Raw genomic sequence first — 26,021 nt, forward strand, 5'->3', positions numbered from 1 at the left:
ATTGTAACAAATTAGCTCTATGAAATATCAATAATCAATAACAACGGGTTATAATTGATTATGAATATTTGGATCAGCTAATATAATTAACTTACTGTCGTAAATTAGTATTACAATCAATTAACCTGTTTGTCCCATGAACACTCAGGATTAATTGTTTATTAACTCTAAGAAATGTCCATTTCCGGGGCATGGGAAATGTCTTTCTTAATTTACTGTACTACTAAGAGCAGTAGCAAAAATCTAAATGATTAGTAACTCCAGTTATGAGCTTGGGACACGGACAACTTTACGTGTGACATGAACAAGATTTTATTAACTAGTCTAAACACTTAAACTACTCTAACATACACATACATGCATACAGTTTACCAAGGGAAAGAGAGCTGAAGCAGAATACAGGAAAGCAAGAAATTATAGCATTGTTTGAAATTCAGCAGATCAACAGCCTTGAGCAAACCATCAGTTTAGTTCTAACACGCCCCTCTTTAAAGGGGTAAGGATACTTAATGTATCAAATAATGAGACTAAGTTTGATACTTGCATGTCTCGCCCATTTGAATTAAACTGTCCTGATGCAATCTGTTGAGGCTCCAGTTGATCTTTGCTGATGTGGTCTTGATGAGAGCGAACCGGTGGTTTTCAGAGTATCTTTGGTGAATGGAAAGACAAGGCCGCAGCCTGGCACAAGCTTGGTGGATCCTTAGAAGCTTATAGTTCAGCATCATCTTCACGTCAGCATTTCAGAAAGGGACTAAGCGAGAGCTAAGAGCTGATCAGTGACTTTAAAGCGTGAAGATGGCACAACCTCTGGATGTGTGTGAGCCAATGAGAAGATTTCCATTTGGAGGGAAATTTTACGACCCATTGTGTTCTAGCAGGGCATTTGCATATGTACTTTCATTGGGTGTTTAAGAAACAAATCTTTAAGATTCTTATAACACTAATGTGTCACAAAGTTAGCAAAATGTCATGTAAATGAACAAATCGGAAGCAAAGATTGGACCAAACATGCCACCCATATGATTTTGGTTAACCATAATATGCAAAGTCTGAAACATTAACCCAATAGAGTTTACAAGAATACAAACGCCACACCACGTAAAAGGAAAATCATGAGATGGGAAAATTAGATACATGTTTAAACATTTCTCAAGTGGTTATATATAGAATATATAGAATTACAGGGTTTATTTCTCCTCCTCTGCAAGAGTTTAAGTGAGAGTCGCAGCTCTCTGGAAATTCCTTTGGGTCGTAAAACTCTTATCAGCCTCAGTGTGTGTTAGCTTCATTTGGGATGTTAGTTTTTGGGGGTAGTTTCACAGGCCTTTGTTGGGAGAGTGAGTTTGCTGGATTATTCATTAAATAAATGAATAATTTGTGTGTGTCTGATTGGTCCAGACGCTACATTGTATAAGTTACTATTATACAAACCAAAGGACAGGCAATGATTTTCAGCTACAGATGGCAGAAATATTGCTTGTCTCTTCTGTTTTTGTTGCAAAGATAGCCTATTATGATAATAATAGTCATTTAAATAAAAAATAAACAATTATATCATATATATATATATATATATATATATATATTATATAATTGTTTATTTTTTATTATAAAATATATACATACACATACATAGGCCTATATATGATCCGAAGTAACTAGTAACTAGCTACTTGAGTAGTTTTTTCATTGGATACTTTTTACTCTTACTCAAGTAACTATTAAGATTATTACTTTAACTTTTACTTTGAGTAAATATTTCTATAATTACTTGTACTTTTACTTGAGTACAGTTTTTGGATACTCTACCCACCTCTTTTTTTCAGTCATTTAACCCAAGACGTTTCTCTGAAACTAATAAGGTGAAGAACGTCTCGGTTACGGATGTAACCCTCGTTCCCTGAGTGGGAACGGAGACGTTACGTCGGATGACGACGATTGGGGTTTCGCTTAGAAGCCTATCACCTTCGAGTATATAAAACGAGCCAATGGCAATGAAATGCCATGGGTCTGCGGAATTTGCATAGCGTAACTCCGCCCGCCGCAGGGGGTATATAAGGAAGTACGCTGGCACAATGCAGATATGTCTTCGCTGAGGAGCCGAGACTAGCCCCAGGCGTTTTTCAGCGGTACAGCGGAAGTGGCAGGAAGACGTAACGTCTCCGTTCCCACTCAGGGAACGAGGGTTACATCCGTAACCGAGACGTTCCCTTTCGTGGTCACTCCGAGTTACGTCGGATGACGACGATTGGGGTTCCAGTCTAATCACGCCACCTCGGCTGTCTTCCAGTGCCCTGCGTAAGTCTGAGCTCCCTGTTGTGAGACTAGCACGAACGAAGGAATCCTACTTAACACAGGGATACCAAGGTACACTGGGAAGCATATCTCCAGAGAGAAATATGCAATTATGCCCAGCCATTGATGGGGGGGACTTAGAATACACATATGACCCAGAGGGCTGCATATGGAAAATCACTGGGGTGTCCAGCCGCAGGTGGAATTTTAAACCCCAGGGGTGGCAAGGTGGCTTGCCAAGGGAAAGACACACGCTCACAAGGAGACTTACAGTGGAATACACATGTGGGGGTCGCCCAGAGGGGGAACCATGCACATGGAGGCACCTAGTCAAGCGCAAAAGCTGCGTTATGGCAGATTGGCATAACTCAGGCGTTGACGTAACCAGTGCTGGAGGAAACTCAGAGCTTATCAGACTCACCTGAGAGAAATATCGCACGTATCCCGTCCGTGGAGAGAAATGGCGAGCAAGCGAAGACACCTGAGCAGAATCTAGCACCGGCTGGTTGAAGCGAGTACATGAGAAGAAACTGGCTCTACTCGGAGATTATAGAATCTCGCGAATGTGTTGGGTGTCGCCCAGCCTGCAGCTCTACAAATGTCTGTTAGCGAGGCGCCATGCGCTAGAGCCCAAGAGGAAGCCACACTACGTGTGGAGTGGGCTTTCACACCAAGGGGGCACGGACGACCTTGCTGCTGGTATGCCAAAGCAATGGTATCCACTATCCAGTGGGATAACCTTTGCTTTGAGAGAGCCTTTCCCTTCAGCTTCCCACCATGACAGACAAAGAGCTGGTCTGAGGTCCTGAAACACCGCGTTCTGTCTATGTAAGCACGGAGGGCGCGTACTGGACAGAGCAGTGCCAAGGCTGGGTCTGCCTCCTCCAAGGGCAGCGCTTGCAGGTTCACTACCTGGTCTCGAAAGGGTGTGGTAGGAACCTTGGGCACGTATCCAAGCCGGGGTCTCAGGATCACGTGAGAGTTAGCCGGCCCGAATTCCAGGCACGCTTCGTCAACCGAAAATGCCTGCAGGTCCCCTACCCTCTTGATGGAGGCCAATGCAACCAGGAGCGCTGTCTTCATAGACAGGAACTTAAGCTCCACTGATTGCAGAGGCTCAAAGGGAGCACTCTGCAGGGCAGTTAAAACCACTGAGAGGTCCCAAGAGGGAACGAGAGGAGGGCGAGGAGGATTCAGTCTCCTTGCTCCTCTCAGGAACCTGATGATCAGGTCGTGCTTTCCTACAGACTTACCTTCGACTGCGTCGTGATGTGCGGCAATGGCGGCAACATACACTTTCAGGGTGGAGGGAGACAGCCTTCGCTCCAACCCTTCTTGCAGGAAGGAAAGCACGACACTGATCGGGCATTTCGTGGGTTCTTGATGTTTAGAAGAACACCAGTTGACGAAGAGGTTCCACTTCAACGCATAGGCATGTCTCGTGGACGATGCTCTAGCGGAAGTGATGGTAGCCACCACCGCAGGTGGTAGGGTACTCAAACCTGCCTCGTCCCGTCCAGGAGCCACACATGGAGGTTCCAAAGATCGGGACGAGAGTGCCATAAGGTGCCCCGTCCCTGAGAAAGGAGGTCCTTCCTCAGAGGAATTGGCCAGGGAGGTGCTGTCGCGAGGAGTACTAGTTCGGAGAACCAGGTCCGGTTGGGCCAATACGGGGCAACCAAAATGACCTGCTCCTCGTCCTCCCTGATCTTGCGCAAGGTCTGCGCAAGAAGGCTCACTGGGGGAAACGCATACTTGCGTAGGCCCCGCGGCCAGCTGTGCGCCAGTGCATCCGTGCCGAGCGTGCCCTCGGTCAGGGAGTAAAACAGGTCGCAATGGGACGAGTCGTGGGAGGCAAACAGGTCTACCTGTGCGTCGCCGAACTGATCCCAAATCAGCTGGGCCGTCTGGGGATGGAGTCGCCATTCTCCAGCGAGAGGCCGAACTCGAGACAGCTCGTCGGCCGCCTGGTTCAGGTGTCCCGGGATATAAATGGCTCGAAGCGACCTCAGATGCTTCTGACTCCATATGAGGAGGTGGCGAGCGAGTTGCGACATACGGCGGGAGCGTAGACCACCCTGGTGGTTGATGTACGCTACTGTTGCGGTATTGTCTGATCGGACTAGTACGTGCTGGCCCCTGAGCAGCGCCTGGAAGCGGTGCAGGGCGAGACGTACAGCCAGCAACTCGAGGCAATTGACATGCCAAAGGCGCTGGGGTCCTGTCCAGGAGCCCGCGGCAGCATGACCATTGCACATGGCGCCCCAGCCCGTGTTGGAGGCATCTGTTGACACAACAACATGCCGGGAAACTCGTTCTAAGGGCACTCCGGCCCGTAGAAAATTGAGGTTCGCCCACGGGGTGAAGGTCTGACGGCAGGCTGGAGTCACTGGGACTCGGAGCGTGCCGTGTTGCCATGCCCACCTCGGGACTCGATCGCGAAGCCAAAGCTGAAGCGGTCTCATATGAAGCAATCCCAGCGGCGTTACTGCGGCTGCGGATGCCATATGCCCCAGGAGCCTCTGAAAAAGTTTCAGTGGAACCGCACTCTTGTCCTCGAACTGACGAAGACAAGTCAGCAGTGACTGCGCGCGCTCGCTCGTAAGCTTCGCGCACATGGCGACCGAGTCGATCTCCATACCGAGAAAAGAGATCCTCTGCACGGGGCAGAGTTTGCTCTTCTCCCAGTTGACCCGAAGGCCCAGACGGACTAGGTGCCGGAGCACAAGGTCCCTGTGTTCGCAAACCTGGTCTCGAGAGTGAGCTAGGATTAGCCAGTCGTCGAGATAGTTCAGGATGCGAACCCCGTGTTCCCGAAGGGGAACAAGGGCTGCCTCGACGACCTTCGTAAAGACGCGAGGAGACAGGGCTAGCCCGAAAGGGAGAACCGCGTACTGGTATGCCTGCCCCTCGAAAGCAAACCGTAGAAACGGTCTGTGTCGAGGTAAAATGGAGACATGGAAGTAGGCGTCCTTCAGGTCGATCGCTGCAAACCAATCCTGCGGCCGCACACACTGGAGGATGTGTTTGGCCGTTAGCATCTTGAACGGCAGCCTGTGAAGGGAGCGGTTCAAGACGCGCAGGTCGAGGATTGGCCGTAACCCACCGGACTTCTTGGGTACAATGAAGTAAGGGCTGTAGAAGCCGGACCTCATTTCGGCTGGAGGGACAATCTCGATCGCACCCTTCGCCAGCAGGGTGACGACCTCCGCTCTCATGACAGGGGCATTGCCACCGACCATAGTGAAGCGGACTCCGCTGAAGCGGGGAGGAGATCGCGCGAACTGAATCGCGTAGCCGAGCCTGATGGTTCTCGCGACCCAGCGGGACAGTCTGGGAAGCTCTAGCCAGGCCTCCAGAAAGTGCACCAGCGGGGTCATACGAACCACAGACGTACCGTCGGTGGGGCAGCGAGGCGGAATGACCGGCCCCGGCGAGGGTGGCATTGCGGCCCTGTGCGGGGGCACGGTCATTAACCGCGTCCTGCCAGAGGAGGCCAGGGGAGGGCGCGCGTCCCACGGGGGCGTGCTCTGGCAGGGGTCTGGCGACAGAGGGGGATGAGAGGAGCGTGGCCCGTGGGCGGCGCGTGCTGTCATCCCAGACCTCTGGGACAGAGGAGGGCGGCAGTGGCGGGACCCGAGGGTGGCGCGCACTGCGGCCCTCTGGCTCTGTAGGCTCAGGATTGGGGATTTCGATTCTTTCTTTAACCACATTAGGGTGCTGCCCGTCGTGAGACGAGCAGCGGGGAGTGGAGAACAAAAGATTCTCCCCCGGCCCTCCACCGGGGGAAGGAGTGGCCCTGCTACCACCTCCTGTAGAGAAAAGAAAGCCAATCCTGAGCTGCCCGTCTCAGGAGCGCCGCTTAGCCTGGCGTTTAGCGGGCTGCGGGGCTGGAGAGGGCTGTGGCGCCTTCCTACGGCTTCCTCCACGACGCGGCCCAGATGAAGGCTGCTGCTGGGGCCGTGCGGGAGGGGCGGGAGCCGCGGGAGGGCGCCCTCGGCGGCGAGCAGGCTGAGGATTCTGTACCGACGGCTGAGCAGCAGAGCGTCGGGGCAGAATGTGCTTAATCGCCTCAGTCTGCTTCTGAGCAGTCGAGAACTGTTGGGCAAAGTCCTCGACTGCACCGCCGAAAAGGCCGGCCTGGGATATGGGAGCGTCAAGCAGACGAGTCCGCTCGGGCTCACGCATATCAGCCAGGTTCAGCCAGAGATGTCTCTCCTGGACCACAGCTGTGGACATCACCAAACCCAGGGAGCGCGCGGTCACCTTCGTCGCCCGGAGAGCGAGGTCGGTGGCGGCGCGCAGCTCATCAGAGAGCCCTGGATCTGTCCTACCCTCGTGCATGTCACGAAGCATCTTGGCCTGGTAGACCTGTAAGATGGCCATGGCATGCAAAGAGGCAGCTGCCTGTCCCGCCGCTCTGTAAGATTTCGCCACCATGGTAGACGAGAATCTACAGGCTTTGGACGGGTGCTTAGGATCACCACGTGATGAAGCGCTTGTCGGACACAGCTGCATCGCGACAGAACGTTCAACCGTGGGAATCCCAGTGTACCCACAAGCATCAGCTCTATCGAGGGGAGGAAAGGCGGAGAAAGCCGACGAACGATCACGGGAAGACATGGGAGCCTTCCAGGACCGCGTGACTTCCTCATGCACTTCCGGGAAGAATGGTATTGGGGTTGGGCGGCGACGGGTGTCAGCGGCCGCTCCCAAAAACCAATCATCCAGCCGCGAGCGCACTGGATCAGGTGGCGGGGACCACTCAATACCAATGGCCGCGGCTGCCCGGGAAAGCATGGCGGTCAGCTCGGGATCAGACTCGGGCAATGCTGGCACGCCCGAGGGCGGCAACACAGCCGAATCCTCACTTCCCGAGGACTCGCGCCCACCTTGTGATGCAGCGATAGACATAGAATCTTCCTCTGGAGCTCCAAACGAGACGCGCTGGGGCTCCGAAGAGGGACCAGCGGTCTCAGTTTGAACACTCGCGGGTGCTGATGCTGGAGAGGGGTGTGTGGACCGTGGACGTGTCGGCGGTATGTCCCACACAGTCACCCTCAGGTCACCCCGGCCACCAGCCGAAGTACTAGCCCTCTCGGGACCAGTAGATCGGGGTGTGGGTAGGGGGACTCTCGCTCTAGTGAGCTCATTGAGTCTCGACCGCAGCATAGAGATGGTCATGTTCCCGCAGTGGGAACATGAGTCATCCACGAACGCTGCTTTAGCGTGATCAACACCCAAACACGCTAAGCAGCGATCGTGCCCATCAGAGAAAAATATCTCGCCACCGCAACCAGAAGTGCACGGGCGAGGCATCTTTAAAAAGACGTGCCACGTGCAATGCTCTTTTTGTGAGAGGAAAAACTCCGCGGATGCTGAAGCGAACAGGGAGAAACACACTATCTGTCAGATCACTGACAAGATCAGCAGGGTAGTGAGCACTCGCTGAAATCGCCGTCACACCAACACCGGAGAGTTCGCTCGTCTCGAAGGTAAGAGAAGACTAACTCAGAATATTTGGCTTGCAGGAGTGGAGAAGTTCTCGGCTCCGAAGCGAAAACATATCTGCATTGTGCCAGCGTACTTCCTTATATACCCCCTGCGGCGGGCGGAGTTACGCTATGCAAATTCCGCAGACCCATGGCATTTCATTGCCATTGGCTCGTTTTATATACTCGAAGGTGATAGGCTTCTAAGCGAAACCCCAATCGTCGTCATCCGACGTAACTCGGAGTGACCACGAAAGGGAACCTTATTATGCATCAAACAAATAAATGAAAGATTATTTGTAATTAACTATCATCAGCTATATTTACTTTAAATGTAAATTAGAAAGTCATATACTTATAATATACAACAATGCCAATGTTTCAGAAAAAAGGTTTGGTTAAGTGATATTTACGTTCCACGTGGTCGAGTGCAGCAGTCGGAAGGGGTTGACATCTTCCACTAGTTGTGCTGGGTGACAATGCAGTGGGGAAAGGAGCCGGAATCTGTTTCAACAGCCTTAAGCCCGGGACACACCAAGCTGACGGTCGGCCGTCTGGCAGTTTTTGTGCGTCGGCCGACTAAGTTTTCTCAGTGTGTTCCACACGGTCCCACACAGTCGGCTGAAATTGGTCCTCATCTGCTTTTTTTCGGCCGATTCGACATGTTTAATTGGCGTCGGGCCATCGGTGAGAGAGAGAACTCTGATTGGCTGTTCAGCTTAGTGAACGAGTCAGGGCATGAGAATAATAGCAAAACAGCAAGCAAAGAAGTCAAAACGGTACAGATAGAAGGCTGTTCTAATGTTACATCATCTTACCTGAGTGTTCCTTGGTGAATATTTCAATATTAACATGAGCGGAGTGGAATAAAGAAAGTGTTTAGCAGGACTGATATTCAAATACGGCAAGCACGCACTGCTTTGTTTATGATCTGTAGCCTGCAGTGTCGGTTTCCCTTTTTGAATGACCTATAGGCTATTAGGGGTGGGAGATATTGACAAAAATGAATATCTCAATATTTTTTTTCAATATCTCGATATCGATATTCAGACGATATTTTTGCAATCCTTCAAAGAAATGTGTGCAAACTGGCAAAGAAGGTCCAGTTGGCCTTTTGACTTGCTGCATTTGACCTATTATTGTATAGAATTACTAGTACATAAAGATATGAGACATTATTGATTTAAACATGAACCAAGTTACTGTACTAAATATTTATTTTAATACAAGAACAGTGCTTTTTCTTCAGTACAATATATGTACGTAATAAATTAACTTTGGTCTTTGCAAACAGTAGGCCTACACTATTAGTAATAGACTAACAACAATGTGACTACCTCTTTAAAAAAAAAAGTTGTTTTGCAAAATGTAAACATTAGAACACAACACAATATAACATTTTTGCACATATATTAATATAAAAGATGAGGATAAAACAAAGACAAAAGGAACAAAATAAATACACTGCTCTGCAGGTCAAATGTGCAATAAAGCAAACATGCTTTTGAAATTACAAAACACTTCTTTGGTAAACACCAGTGTAAACTGTAAGTGTAAACATGCAGTACTGTAACATTTACGGTCAGTAACAGTAAAGTAAATTTACTTGAGAAACTAAAGAGGCCAACTGTTTCTTTGACTTATTTTTTCTTCATATTGTGGGACAAAAACACCAGCCTGTCCACAGCCTCTGGCTTCAGAGAAGCTCTCTGACATGTAACTACATTCCCACCTGTGCTAAATGCCCTCTCTGAAGGGCTGCTTGAAGCAGGGATGCACAGATATTTCCTTGCTAATTTCCCAATTCTAGGGAAATTTACCTCTTGAGCTTTCCACCAGCTTAATGGATCTGTGTCACTGTCTATTTCCGGTATCATGAGGTAGCTCTGCATTTCCTTTTCAACTGCAGTTTGGAGAGACTCCTCTACCCTGTTGGCTTGCTGTGTTTTTTTTAAATAACTTCCAAAAGATTTATTTTTCTTTTTTGCAGGCAGTGTCTCACTGTCACTGGTGGTGCCTTCTTCCTCAGGTACTGCTGTAGTGGAATGAGATGCTGCTGCCTCTGTTGCAGCCTGCTGGTCCTCCTCATTTCCCAGGGCCATAAGCTCAGCTTTAAGCGCACTCTCAATGGCCAGGATTTGCTCATCCTTATTGTAGCGATGTTTGAATCGAGGGTCAAGAGTAGACGCCATCCCTAGCAGCTCCACCACATTGTCTCCTGCAAATTTGCTGTTCAGGTATGTCAGAATGGATCGTTTGATGTCTTTGGTCAAGTCTGTATCATCCGACTGAACTGCCAGGACATCGTTGTTGAACAAGGACAGTACAGGTGTAACGTAAGAAACTGTGACCTGTTGCTCACCGGACAGAGCATCTGTGAACTCCAACAAAGGACCAAGTGCTTTGTTGATTGATTCCAAAACTTCAACATCTTGCCATGTAGGAATCAGGTGCCTGTGTTTTTTGTCTTCAGACAGTACTTGTTGTATGGCCTTGTGCTGCTCCAAAATCCTTTCGACCATCCGCTGCCTTGAGCCCCACCTTGTGGGGCACTCAGTTATGAGTGCATGTTGGGGAAGATTCATCTGTTGTTGTACTTTTGCCAGAGCTTTTTTTTTTTTTCAGCTGTTGGAAAAAGCTGCCACAACTTTTTTGCAGACTCCTAAGGCTCTGCCAATGCGGGGATCTCGCATGCTTCGCTCTGTGGGGAAAAAAACAAACCACTTAACTTTTTTAAATAATTAAAAAATATTATTCAATAAAGTCTTCATTGCTCTTTTATATTTTTAACCTGTTAAGCTTCAAGCCCACTTTTAAAAAATCTACAGAAATGACATACCCAAATTAAAACATATACAGTTACATTAACCCTTGGTACTAAAAGCACAAGTATGATCTCATTTGAAAGCTGACACTTTGTTGTTTGTTGTAAATGTAGATTAAATTATTGCCATAATGAAAAAAATAGTTATAAATATCTTCAAAGTTTTGAAAAGTTATTAGAAATTTATTTTTATGAAATATCTTCATGAGAGATTTTTTTAAATAAAAATAACAGCTAACTTAGGTGGCAGGTGCATCTGAGGGCTAGGTAGCATGTTAGCTTAGTTAGCACACATCAATACATGACAATTTATGAGATTAAAACCATGTTTTTGCTCCAAACTTGCTTTATAACTTGCTTTATATTTCTATTCGAGTGTTTTAAATAACCTACTGTGATCTGATTTGGCTTCGGATAAAAACATTTGACGGAATATATTATTTTATAGTATACTGTACTGTCTGCACAATGATAACATTTATATCGATTAGCATTAGATTATAAATAAAATATATAAATATAATATAATTATACATCTCAACAACAATAAAATTAAACTCAAATATCATTTCAAATTTAAATACTTACCAATGGCAATGTGAAGTCTGTGGCCAAAACATGGAAGTCGCTGCCAGTTGTTGATCCTCAGAGCACTGACCACATTAGCCCCGCTGTCAGTGGTCATGCAAACCATACGTTTATCGTCCAAAGACCATGAGGACAGGGCATCTTTTAGACCTTGTGCAATAAGTTCACCGGTGTGGTCCTCTGGGAAGTAAGATGTCTGAAGGCAAAAGCTCTGTAGATGCCATTCTTCATCGACAAAATGTATTGTCAGAGATAGGTACGGCTCTGAGGTTCTGCTGGACCACAAATCGGAGGTTGTGGCATAATAGGTGACCTTCTGCAATTTATGGGACAGCGTTTGTCGACAAGACTCGTACAGTTTTGGTAGAGCGGTTTCACTGAAATATCTCCTTGAAGGCAGATTATATCTGGGATCTAAAGTATGTAACATTTCTTGAAACCCATCCTTCTCGACTGATTGAATTGGCAACATAGACCTTGCAATAAAACTTGTTACAGAGTTTGTCATTGTTTTCCACTTTTCGCTTGTTTTGTCATATGGTGTTTTCTTTGTGAATGTTTCTGCCAAGGTCTGTTGTGTCTGTGTTTTTTTCTGTACCGTGCTTGTAGCAGCAGTGCTGTTTTGTTCAGCACGAAGCCGTTCATACTCTTCAAACTGTGTTTTGTGCGTGGTACGGAGATGATGGAAGAGGTTGGTTGTGGCGCTCTGCTTAACGGCGATCTGCTTGCGACAAATTACAGATGGGCGACGTTTGCTGCTCGTCTTTTTTGTCAAACCCAAACCATCTCCAGGATAAAGAAGCTGACCCACGTCTCGCTATTAGCTCTTCTTGTACTGGTTTTGAGGATGAGTTTGAATTTTCGCTTTCTTCGCTCATTTTTGTGTTGTTGCGCTCGAAGCTAACAAGTGACAGATGACGATGAGTAACATACGCACGGCACACTGTAATGACGTAAGACGTCAGGGGCACTGAGGCATTATGGGCAGTTCCCCGTATTAATAAAAATGTTTTAGTTTGTACTAAAAAAAAAGTTTTTTCTTGAACTGAAAAGAAGCCCTGTAGAATACAAAAATGTATGCAATTTGCAATGCAACGCAATTTTCTAATGATGCAATCACGAAGCGTGCCACTTGAGGACGCCACAGACATTTAAGAAAACCTTTTTAACTTCAGACTTCAGTTTTCCGCAAACAACATATTTTGCCTTTTCTAGCAGCTATTAATCGTTCATCGGCTTTACTCTTTACGTTTTTGGATTGTTGCTTCAACCTAAGAAACGTCATAACACACAGGTAAGAACTCCGTAACGTTAGTTGTATTGCAAATTAGTAGCAGCTTACTCTCGTGCAATTGAGGAACGATCGTGATTTTGTAAAAAAAAAAAGAAATACAGTCAAACAAACCCCATTATTAAAATCGCTACATATAATTGTTTAGAAGGTTATAGTGTGCGTTATTTGTTTTCTCTTTAACTTACTTCAGCTTTTTTCATGTTTGGGGGGTCGGATTGTACAAATTATGAAATATTCGATATCCCAATTTTGCATATCGTCCAGACAACAATTTGGATATTATCGTCTAAACGATATATCGCGCACCTCTAGATAGATGAATATATCTTCAGAAATAGAGAGTAGTCTCATTTACACATAGGCGCAGAACGCGCATTCTAGCTGACAGTCAGCTGTAGTTCTCTCGGTGTGTTCAAGTGCAGCTTTTTTCTCCCGACGCAGGTGACGAGAGGCTACAACACAGTCTGCTTTCATCAGCGCTAGTTCTTTGGCGTTTGTTTGGTGTGTCCCGGGCTTTAACCCTCTGAGTTCTGAGGGGTTTTTGGTGTCCTTGAGATGTTCTGACATGCCCTGACATTTGTGCTTTTTTCAGTTGCTTATAAACATATTAATGGCAAAGGTGTAATTACACTCTATTTAGCACAAACAGGGCTACCATAATATGTGAGCAACATGCATGTACATGTTTGTATTTTTGAGAGAATAATGTTTATGCATGGTTATTGAAAAAACTAAAAACTAAAGTTTCTGAAATAAGGCCACAAAACACATACTAAATACGTGTCAATAAGACTTTTGACTAATTGATGTCTTTGCCTAGAGTTTTTTCTTCAAAATGATGTGAAAATCATCCTGCCCTTATCATTCACATAACACAATACATTGATTTAAATCTTGTTAAACACTTTTTGTTTGTAAAGGCAATATGCGCAAGGGGCGTCAACCATTCAACAGCATCATGCATATGTAGTGATTCACACCTGAGGAGACAATGGGCCCGTATACTTAATGAGCCATTCATTCAGGTGTGTCACCTATAGCCACAAGAAAGAATGCAAGAGCAATATATATACAGTATATATATATATATATATATATATATATATATATATATATACAGTATATATATATATATATATATATATATATATATATATATATATATATATATATATATATATATATATATTCTACCAAATTGGTTCACAGTTGGAAGCATGTCAAATTTTTTTTTTCACAAATTTTGCTTGCAAATTGTATAATATCCAAGGAAAACATGTCTATTAATTGTGCAGTTAATTCTCATACTGTATTTTCAGTTTTGGAATATGTATCCTCTCCCCAAATTTGTCAATAATAAAACACAATAAAAATTATTTAAAGAAAATGCTTATATTTACCTTTTAAAATTTGTTTACATCTACCTTGTAAATATATATTTTTTATTAAAAAGGTTACAATTACAACAACAATTGAAGTGTAATCTTTCTTTGTAAAAACTAAAGTATACATTTTATCATACATATTTCAAAGTTAAGGATTCATTACTTCGAATATAGCCTACATTGACAAAACATACTATATTTAACATATTAGCAAAAATTGGCAAACAAAAGCTTATTTGAGGTGGCAGATATTTTACTGTAAAAATGTGTAATCTATCCAAAACTAATCAACGAAATGTTGTCTTTCATTTGTCTGTAAAATAGGTCTTTCGTTTTTATTATAAGGAATATAAATGTTAATTTGCAGTTTAATACATTGCTTATACAAATACATTTTATTTCAACATATTTCAATCGATTTTACTCAGTATAGCAAAATAGTTTGCTAAAAGCAGATCATTCATTCACACACAGAAACGCAATTCAAATTTAAACCGTCTTTTTGCGAGTTGTGGTAAACAGCGCATCTCTGCCGTTCATTCATTCACACAGAAATGCGATTTACTTGAGAATGAAAAAAAAAAACTTACTACATTATTCCATCCGTTGCTCCTCGAAATACCAGCACTTCTGAGGTAAGTTTTCCATTATTATTATTCCTCACAGCGCTGCGAGACAGTGTAGACAAGTACACTTATCTGAATAAACTTGATGTGTTTTCTCGAGCTGATATGTGGGCGTTCACAGTTTGTATGGGATCGTCTCAGTCATTTGCGTTTGAATAGCGCGCGCTCTCCGTGGGCGGGGCCGATTAAAACGTAATGAGATGAGATGAGCTCGACTGGAATCGCTCTCTTTTAATACAGATTTCACAAGGTGAGAATATTTGTTTTGTATATAAATTACTTCATTTAAAAGAAGAGAATTCAAGCTTCATGCCTGTGTGTCTGTATGCCTGTTTGACTGAGTATTCGCTGAGTTATTGTTCATTTTCGGACGCGTTTCAGAATGGACTTCACTGGCAGAGAGAAGGCAGAACTCGCTTCGTGTTTATTTTTCTTTATTTGGCAAAAAGCACAACACTTTGTTTTTATTGTGAGTATACACAAAAATAATACACATTTAACAGAATCGATTGATGTATGAAACTCCTATGGAAAATCAAAGTCAACAGAGTATTTATGAGTTTCTTTTACATTGATAAAAAAAAAGCGAGCTGGTATCGCCGGCGATACCGTAGACCTCAGGGGGTTAAGCACAAAGCTCTGTGGGATGCTGATTTCCTGGAACACCAAAGGGTCCTAAAATCTGGAACATGCAGATGAGGCACTGAAATAGGTGCAGAAGGTCCTTAACAATCTGAAACGTGCAGACAAAGGAACCTTGAAGTGAAGGTTTACACTCCTGAGCGTAACCTTGTTGCAAATGTCTGTCTGTCCTCTGCCTCTGTGGGCCAGACACTCAAAACTTGGTCAATCTGCTTTTGTCTCTCTGGCATGGAGACTTGGAACATGCTGCATCTGTTATTGTCTCCCTGACAAAGACTCTGAATGTAGTGTTTGTTAATATCTATTTCCTCACACACTGGATGCTCAGAACGTGGTCATATCTGTTGCTGCCTCACAAGCTGTAGACGCAGATCATGAAATCGGTTATGTCTCTCTGGACAAACTGGAGTCTCAAAACGGATTATCTGTTAAGTCTCACCCATTGGGAGACTCGGAACATTGTTGATCTGTTTCTGTCTCTGCCCTTACAGGACCGACTAAGAACTTTGTTGATCTGTTTCTGACTATCCCCTTACAGGACAGAATCAAAACGGTATATATTATGTCTCACCAGATGGGAGACTCTGGACAAGGAGTGTCTGTTGAAAATATACTTGTATCTCTTTCTGATAAGGAGGAGATTGCAGTTTGGTACTTCTCCATTCCAGTGTTGCGATTGGCTGCTGGCATCAGATGGGGTACACACAGTGTGGTGTGGTGTATTACCAGAGTACCTCTAGCAATAATCTAAACGAATAGTCCAAACAAGATGGGAAAAAATGTAACTGTCGTGCATTCATTCTTTTGTATAGTAACAGCTGAATTTGTGTAAGATGTTATACTAGATATAGCCGTCACTAAGAATAATTATTTATCTGAATAAGTATGAAATAGATGTCTGTAGTTTACATCACTTTTAAGGTTTCCAAACATAGTTGTGAATGGATTTGGATGAATCCTTGTGGTCTCTCTTTGTTTCACCCACTGCTGCGGCATCCAGAGGTCCTGTGGAATTTGTATGGCAGTCACAGGCCAAAATCTTAGGAATGAGTCTCTAGATGGGTAAAGGTGGACCAATGTATGCGGACCAAATATATGTCCTGTCCTTTCCGGGCTTGGTACCAGAGGTCTTCTTGCCCTCTAAGAAGTTGCTGGCTGTTGTCCTAGCATCTTTATCTGATGCCATTGGACAGTTTGTTTGTGTTAGTCCATCAAGATCCAATTAAATTGTAGCAACCTTTGTCCACTGTTACAGACAGAGAGGGGCTTGGCCATAAATTGGGCACAGTCATGCTGAAATAGAAAAGAGCCTTCCACAAACTGTTCCCACAAAGCTGGAAGCATAGCATTGTCCAAAATGTCTTGGGATGGTGACGCATTAAGATTTTCTTTCACTGGAAGTAAGGGGCCTAGTCCAACCCCTAAAAACAGCTACCCTTATCCATCCTCAACAAAACTTTACAGTTGGTACAATGCAGTTAGGAAGGAAACATTATCCTAGCATCCACCAAACCCTGACTCACCCATCAGACTGCCAAACAAAGAAGCATAATTTGTCACTCCACAGAACATCTTTCCACTGCTCCAGAGTCCAGTGGAAGCTGGACTCTGATTAAAAGAAGCTGGACTGACTAAGATTTCAGTCAGGCCAAAATCTTAGGAATGAGTCTCTAGATGGGTGAAGGTGGACCAATGCATGCGGACCAAAGAGATGTCCTGTCCTTTCCGGGCTTGGTACCAGAGGTCGTCTTCTTGCCCTCTAAGAAGTTTCTGGCTGTTGTCCTAGCATCTTTATCTGATGCCATTGGACAGTTTATTTGTGTTAGTCCATCAAGATCCAATCAAATTGTAGCAACCTTTGTCCACTGTTACGGACAGAGAGGGGCCCGGCCATAAATTGGGCACAGTCATGCTGAAATAGAAAAGAGCCTTCCACAAACTGTTCCCACAAAGCTGGAAGCATTGCATTGTCCAAAATGTCTTGGGATGGTGAAGCATTAACCCCCTGGGGTCGGCAATCACGCCGGCGTGATCTGCTCGTTTTTTTCCTTATCAGTGCGAAAGATATTCAAAATACTCTGTTGATTTTGATATTACATGCTTGTGTTGTACATCAATCGATCCTGTTAAGTGTGTATTTTTTTTGTGTATACTCACAATAAAAACGTGTTGTGCTTTTTGCCAAATACAGAAAAATAAACATGATGCGAGTTCTGCCTTCTCTCTGTCAGTGTAGTCCATTCTGAAACGCGTCCGAAAATGAACTATAACTCAGCGAATACTCAGTCAAACAAGCATACAGGCACACAGGCATAAAGCTTGAATTCTCTTCTTTTAAATGAAGTAAATTACATAAAAAACAAATATTCTCAGTTAATGTAATCTGTATGAAAAGAGAGAGATGTCAGCCGTTCTCATCTCAGCTCATTAACTTTAATGCGACCCCGCCCACGGAGAGCGCGCGCTATTCAAACGCAAATGACTGAGGCAATACACGCAAATCTGTGAACGCCCACATCAGCTGGATAACACACACCGCGACTCATGCACTTTATGTCGTCTTGTTTCGCTGAGAGGAATAATACTTAGGAATAATTTAGTTTCACATTGAGGAACAACGGATCCAGCTATTCAGAGGACTGTGGTAAGTTTTTTATTCTTAAGTGCATTGTTCTAATCGTGATATGCAATAGTGTTGGTAAACTGCAAAAGGACTGTTTAAATATGAATCGCGTGTCTGTGTGTGAATGAATGAACGTTGTCAAAAATAAAGTAATCAACTAAGATGTTAGCTGTTCCAATGTTGGCTATATTCAAACTAATGAATACATATGATAAAATGTAGGCCTATAATAATTTTTTTACAAAGAAAGTGTACACTTGAAATATTGTTGAAATTGTAATTATTGTTTTAATTGTAACCTTTTTAATAAAATAGCAAAACATATTTACAAGATAGATGTAAGCAAAATCTTAAATGGTCAATATAAGTCTTCTTCTAAATATATCTTTTGTCCTTGCATTCATTCTTGTGGCTCAGTCAGTGTCACACCTGAATGAATGGCTCATTATGCAAGTCATTACGCATAATGGGTGGGACATTGTATTCTCAGGTGTAAACCACTCCTCCTTCACGCCCCCCTCGCATATTGGCTTTCCAAGCAAAACCTGTCTTACACAATTTAAATCAATGTATTGTTTTATGTGAACGATAAAGCAATACTATTTTCACATAATTTTGAAGCCAGAACTCGAAGCGACAACATCCATTAGTCAAAAGTCTTGTGGACAAATATTTAGTATGAGTTTTGTGGTCTTATTTCAGCAACTTTCATTTTTAGTTTTTTTCAATAACCACGCATAAACATTATTCTCTTAAAAATACAAACATCTACATACATGTTGCTCACATATTATCCCACATGGAAAGAACCTATATAAACATATATGTTTTAATATATGTTTTGATATATGTTTTTAATATATGTGACATATATAAAATTGGCCGTTTTCCTATATTATATGTACATATATGCACATATATGCACCTACATGTTCACCTATATATGCTCACCTATATGTTCACATATATATGCACCTATATGTTCACATATATGCACCTATATGTTCACCTATATATGCACCTATATGTTTACCTACTATATATTAGTAAAATTATTAAAATCCATAGCTACTAGGCCTACACTGTAAAAAAAAAAAAATCCCATATACAAACTGTAAATCTCTGGCAGCAAAGTTTCCAGACGGATTCCGTTAAATTACAGCAAATAACCATTTCACAAAATTACAGGCAAAAACAGTGAAAATACAGAATTGACTTTAGTGTCAAAATGTATTAAATTACAGTACATTACTGTTGATAATGGCTTATTAAACCATGGAAAAACGGATAAATGATGTCAAATTACATTTAAAAAAAAACATTTAACTTTCAAGTTAAACTGTAAATTTAGGGTTTTATAAAGTTATTTTATAATAATGCTGTCTATCTACAGTAATTATCTTTTAATATATAGTTTTTCCTGTGTATAATAACTATGAAGTTATGTATAAAAATGCATTAAATACATAAATTCAAATTCAAAGTTTGTATATTTACAGTTAAGGCATTTCCAATTTCACAACTTTGACCAATCTCTAATTAAGTACTTAATAATAGCAAATGTACAGTCAATTTCTGTTAAATTAATTAAACGTATAAGTACAAAATACCTGCACATTTACAGTATTACTCATTAAACAAACACTGAACATCAAGATATGTGAATGATAGGAAATACAATCTTAGTATATAATTTAGAACATGTAAAAATATCTACATTAAAAGGCAATTGCTGTATGCCTTTATACTCTAATATAACTAATTTTACACATTTACAATTACATTTTATCCAAAGTGACTTAAAAATTAAGAGAACAATAGAAGCAACAAGTGCAGTGACAAGTCCCAGTTAGTGTAGCACAGTATACAAGTTTATTTATTTATTATTAAAACAAAGATTTAGTATTATTGGGTCAAGTGTTTATGAAAAGATGGATCTTTAGAAGTTTCTTGAAAATGTGTTAAGTTGGGCAGGTCATCCCACCAGCAGGGAACAGTCCAGGTAAAGGTCAGTGAAAGTGGTTTTGTGTCTCTTTGGGATGATGGCACCACAAGGCGCCGTTCACTTGCAGAACACAAGCTTCTGGAGACACATAGATCTGAAGCAGTGAGTTTAGGTCTTGCTGCAGCATCTGGATCAGTTGCAGAGGTTTGACTGATGCTGGAAGGCCTGCCAGGAGAGCATTACAATAGTCCAGTCTGGATAGAACAAGAGCTTAGACAAGGAGTTGTGTGACTCCGACAGGAAGGGCCGGATCTTTCTGGTGTTGTATAAGGCAAATCAGCAGGATCGCATGGTTTGGCTGAAAGTGAAACCATAAGCAGTTTTGTCTTGGCAAGGTTGAATTGAAGGTGAAGGTCATTCATCCAGCAAGAATTTTCCATCAGGTAGGCTGAGATGCGAGCAGCAACCGTCAGATCCTCTGGCTGGAATGAAAGGTAGAGATATATGTCATTATAAGTGATAGGAAAACCCATGTTTCTAAATGACAGAGCCTAGTTACAATACAAAAAAATAATAATAATAGATGGGTGGAATCTAACACAATCGTGGTCTTACTGAAGCAAAACCAAACCTTGTGCAGCTCTAGTGGCCTCACAAGGATCAAATGAATATTCACATGGGAAAATATAGTATAAAACAAATTAAATTTTCTGCCACTTTTAGTGCAATCATATGGAATCAGAAGACTCGGCCATTACAATATTTTAAATTACTTCTTCCCATACCTTGTTTGCCATGATCATTCTGCTTTCCACTTGACCTGAAATCACAAATATATATATATATTTTTTTTTACAACTCAGTATTACATTTGCATATGTCAGAATATGTTCCACTGGGACAATGCAAAACCTCAACTGACGTGTTGGCAAGCATGCAGCCAGAATATGGAATTTATCATGTGGTGTTCATATACTAGCCTCATGTGTTTTCCTGTATCAACAACAAGTACAGTATTTGCTGAATTCGTTTTCTTAACGGTCTTGATAACCACATTAACCCTTATGAAAATTAACTATGGTTTAACCAAAAAGTATAACTGTGGTTATTAAAAATGGTAATAAAAATCCGCCAAAAACGTGGTTACTATTTTTTAAGAGAAGAGTTTTCAGCTTCCAGACAGTGTTTAAAAATGTCCCGCCATTTAAGAGATTGATTTACTGACAGATACTATCGCGTATTAACAAAGATTTTATACACAATTAAACGGACTTTATGTATAACAAGTCTACGAAAGCTTGTTTTAGGTATTTTTTGAGGTGTGGGTTCAACTGATCTTTCTTAAAACAGATGGAAAATGTAAAGATGCATGCTACATATTCAGTGTTTTGCCTCCAGCTCATCATTTAAAATGCTAATGTTAGCTTGAAAACTGTAACGTAAACTTAACACAAATGTAATATAAAATATCGTTCACATGCAGACTCTTACCTCAGCCGGTGATCGGTTGGCATGATGTCCGCTGTGACGAACCAGGCTCACTGAAAAGGGTGCTATTTCCGAAGAATCCAAACTGACAACAGCTAGGGCTCCTGCTCACGGCTGCTCTCGACGAACACGATTGCTTTGAATTATGAGGTGTCATATTGAACCCCTGTTAATCTCACAATCCACTTCAGGAGAGTAGACTGAATTCAAATCTCCCACTTGCACTTGATACAGATCCAAAGTCGACTGATCAGCTGACCGTTGTGGGCGGGACTAAACAGCGGAAACGTAATGGCGGCGAATTTGAATCTGCGTCATCGCGTGCGCGCGCGCGCACACACACACACACACACACACACACAAAGCCCTGAATGTGCAGCAACGGAGATTTAGAAAAATATTAATAAAATATACATGAAATTATGGGAGAATAAGACAATGAAATAATGATCAAAATGAGCATCTATTTGCAAGACAAGATTAAAAGACTATAGCCTAAAAACAATTCAATACAGGTCTACTGTAGCCTATGTAGGGTAGGCTGTATGTACAAATACTATTATTTAACCTTAAAAAAAACTCACTTTAACCCCCACATGCTTAATAATCTGTAAGGACAACATATTGAATAGATGCAGATTTCTGCAGTTATACCTTCTTTTCTTTGTTTTCTAATTTCACAGAAAAAAATCTGTAAAATATTACTTTGTAAAAATACAGACAAGTTCCTTAAAAAACGTAAATTGATGTAAAACCAAAATACAAGCAATTACCTGTAAATTTAATAGTGGACCTTTAAATTACAGCAAATATCTGTAAAATAACAGGCATTCACTATAATGACAAAACGGTAAAATTCTGTTAAAAAAATACAGACCATTACCTGTAAAAGTACACTTTTTTTTACAGTGTAGGCAACATAAATAAAACCCCAAAATGTAGAAATTTACATTATTTATTTACTTAAGAACAATCAAATAGTACAAGAACAAAAATAAGACAAAAAACTGAACAGAATTTTTTTAAATTTTTTTATTTTTATCTTTTTGATCTCAGCTCCGTGAGCTTCGAATTGATAGATGTGCCTATCTGAGCTAGGCATCATGTATGACAGTTTCCAAAGTGAGATATGAGCTACAAAATGACCATCCTGCCATGAGCTATAGGAGACATATCTTGTATGTACATATAGGGCTTATATGTATATATAAAGAAGCAATACAGGAGACCTATATGGCCTGTATATGCACATATATGCACCTCAATTATGCCTATATGCACATATATACGCATATATGCAGCATATATATTATCATATATGTGCATATATGCTGTATATATGCAGCATATATGTGCATATAAACTGCATATAGGTTTCATATATGCGCATATATCCTCATATAGATTCTTTCCATGTGGGATGGTAGCCCTGTTTGTGCTATATAGAGTGAATTTACACCTTTGCCATTAACATGTTTATAAATAACTGAAAAAAGCACAAATGTCAGGGCATGTCAAAACATCCCAAGGGCCCCAAAAACACATCATACCCCAGAGGGTTAAGATTTTCCTTCACTGGAAGTAAGGGGTCTAGTCGAACCCCTAAAAAACAGCTACCATTATCCATCCTCAACAAAACTTTACAGTTGGCACAATGCAGTTAGGCAGGAAACATTCTCCTAGCATCCACCAAACCCTGACTCACCCATCAGACTACCAAACAGAGAAGCATAATTCGTCACTCCACAGAACATGTTTCCACTGCTCCAGAGTCCAGTGGAAGCGTGCTATGTACTGATAGTAATGCCAGCAGAAGTTTGAAATTCTTCAGCTACGGAATCAGCTGACTTTGGTTACCCCATTCTGTGACTTTACGTGGTCTTCTGCTTCATGGTAGCATGGTCGCTCCTGGAACCTATCACAGTATCATGCTTGAATTCACTGAGATCTTCAGAATGACACTTTTTTTTCACAAATGTTTGTGAAAAATTAAGACTGCATGGCTTGGTGTTTGATTTTATATACCTGTGGCAATGGCTTTGATTGAAACACCTGAATTCAATAATTAAGAGGTGTGTCCAAAATACTTTTGTCCATATAGTGTATTATATTAATATTTTAAAATGGTTTTATATTTTATATTTAAACAAAATCTTTTCTTCTTTTTTTTTACAAAAAGACAGTACAATTGTGACCAAAGAAAGAAGGAAAGAAATTACCCCTATAGTCCTAAAAAATGGTTGACAGCAATGTTGTTTTCGTCAACGATGACGATAACGAAATGATTTCGTTGACGCACCTTTTTTTTATGACGATAACGCGACGATGACTAGCTAAAAAATGGCGAGTTTTCGTTGACGAGACGAGACGGAACGAAAATGATTATAAGTCTGACGTTCACAATGCATGTCATTTCTGCCTAATTTGCGTGAAATCTGTCTGTTCTGAGCTAAAAAAATATCAGCAATGCTGCCGCTTCCTATCCTTGTTTTGGGTACGCCCACCACCCGGCTGCCGCCATGCCGCGCACCAGATTCCACACAACAACAACACACCTGCGGCTGCGGCTAGTCACTCGCCACACATCTTCGATATGAGGCGCCGGACTGGACAAAAGCGAAACGAACTGCGCGAGCGAGCGACAGTGCGCGAGAGAGACCGAGTGTGCGCGAGAGAGACCGAGTGTGTCTGCGCGCGAGAGAGACCGAGTGTGTCCGAGCATTAGTTTAGTGGGCTAATTGGTACAAAGTAATATATAATTATTATATAACTTAGATTATAACATAAATTATTATTTAACTAATTATATAATAAAGCCACAATTGCCAAAGTAAGAATGTTTTTATTCCTGGCTTTTGATTCCACTGTTACCACTCTATCTGTGTGTAATGTTGTAGTAGCTCAAAGTTTTTTGCTGTTTAAACTGTAAACCATTCCTTTATTACTGTGATTACTGGTGAAAATAGCCAATGTGCTGAAATTTTAGAAGAGCATCAATTCATGGAAAAAATATAACTTGAAATATGGGGATAAAAGGTTTCTGCCCAATGCGACAATGAAGTACAGCTTGGCAGCACTGCATCTCCATCAATGAGAAAGTCTAGTTTATTATGCAAAGGTTTTAAGGTTAACTGTTGTTTTACGAATTGCAACACTTGCTACAACGTGTCAAACCTAAGCCCATTTCCAATACTTTTTAACCAAAATTAATTTGTTAAAGACTATTTTTTTTTTTTACTAAAATTGACTAAAACTTGACTAAAACCTTTTTGCGTTTTCGTCGACTAAAACTTGACTAAAACCTTTTTGTGTTTTCATCGACTAAAACTTGACTAAAACTATCAAGTTTATAAGTGACTAAAATGTGACTAAAACTAAAAAGCATTTTCGTCCAAAAGACTAAGACTAAGACTAAAACTAAAAGGGCTGCCAAAAACAACACTGGTTGACAGGCTCATGAACTGCAAAAGGCTCATAAAGTGGTTCATAAAATGCATATGTTGTGCTTGATTTCTATATATGAAAATGCTTCAGTCATTTAGTGGCTCATTAACACCCAGAAGCAGACGGAAGCCTAATCTTCATGATCACAGCTGCATTTGCTCACTCTTTTAAAAGATATCTGAATTCTTTCTGTGCGACTTTATGGCCTGGTCCACCACAAACTGAGTCTAATGGGCCTGCGGCCTGAGCCGCAGCGCTGTAATCTCACTAATTGCTAATGTGAAACGATGAAACATGCATGAGCTTTTGTTGTGCCTCATGTCTGAATTCTTTCTCTTGTTCAGCGGAACTCTGATGGTTTTCTCCCTCTCTTATGTTTTCTCTCTTTGCATATTCTCCAGCTGCTAGAAATGGTCCATTAGCCAGCCCCATATTTCCCCCCTTTAGAATCCAATTTGTGGATGTAATTGCACTCACTCTGTGTTTTTTTCTGAAATTGTTCTGCGTAGTGAAGATTGTCATCTCACAGAGCGAGACTGCAGTACTTATTTTAAAAAACAGGGCCAAGAGGTCAAAGTTAATGGGGTAAGTCTTTTGCCAACACATGCAAACCGACACATGTGACCTTCATCCTCATCATTTCTCTTTACCCCATTGCAACAGAATCCCCCATGAGCAGGAAGTTTAGTTAATAATAAAGCATTACAGGCTCTCAAGTAGGACTCACTTTTTTATGTAAAGTGTTTTGACATTTGTCTCTAATGTAGTTCCTCTGTACTGGTTGGTCGCGACCCAAAAATGGGTTGCAGGTCTGTTCTGATTTAAAAAAATAACACACAATACAGCTCACATGAGCTTGTGAAGGCATGTTTCAACAGGTAAAAGTAGGCTACTTTAAATAAAAGGTCCAGCATATTAGATTTACTTTTAGCTGTGTTGCTATATGTCATGAGCAGGCCCGCACGGAATCCGCGCCCGCAGACTCCCGCAGAAAACTCTGCAGATTTCCGCAGTTTTCCCCGGATTGTCAGAGGTGTCAAAAGTATTCACATTCATTACTCAAGTAGAAGTATAGATACTAGGGTTTAAAAAGACTTCTGTAGAAGTTGAAGTATCAACTCAAGCTTTTTACTCAAGTAAAAGTATAAAAGTTCTGGTTTCAAAACTACTTAAAGTATAAAAGTAAAAGTAATGTAAGGAAAAAAATGCCATTAAGGACAAAAGCTTAGGCCGCGCCACAGGGGCCTATATAGTGCACTACCCCCCTCCTCAAAAAAACACATTTCTCTAAAGGCCATATTTGACTATAATTATATTAAAATGTTGATGTTGAAAAATTTGGGATGATGCACTAGGCTACCTGTTTCAGCCG

General features: G+C 41.9%; 2 long non-coding RNA genes across 2 annotated transcripts; both read right to left on the reverse strand.

The window, feature by feature from the left end:
• Window positions 1-18,928: 18,928 nt before the first annotated feature.
• Window positions 18,929-21,708, reverse strand: LOC309487453. The gene is made up of 3 exons (XR_014201857.1): window positions 21,209-21,708; window positions 20,503-20,537; window positions 18,929-20,199 (listed from the first exon to the last, which is right to left on the reverse strand). It is a non-coding gene; the product is annotated as an uncharacterized lncRNA (long non-coding RNA).
• Window positions 21,709-24,448: 2,740 nt separating this feature from the next.
• Window positions 24,449-24,645, reverse strand: LOC309487484. Its single transcript, XR_014201865.1, has 2 exons — window positions 24,545-24,645; window positions 24,449-24,507 (listed from the first exon to the last, which is right to left on the reverse strand). It is a non-coding gene; the product is annotated as an uncharacterized lncRNA (long non-coding RNA).
• Between the last annotated feature and the right edge of the window lie 1,376 nt (window positions 24,646-26,021).

This window comes from Leuciscus leuciscus, assembly GCF_965113295.1.
Source record: "Leuciscus leuciscus genome assembly, chromosome: 23".
NCBI lineage: Eukaryota > Metazoa > Chordata > Actinopteri > Cypriniformes > Leuciscidae > Leuciscus > Leuciscus leuciscus.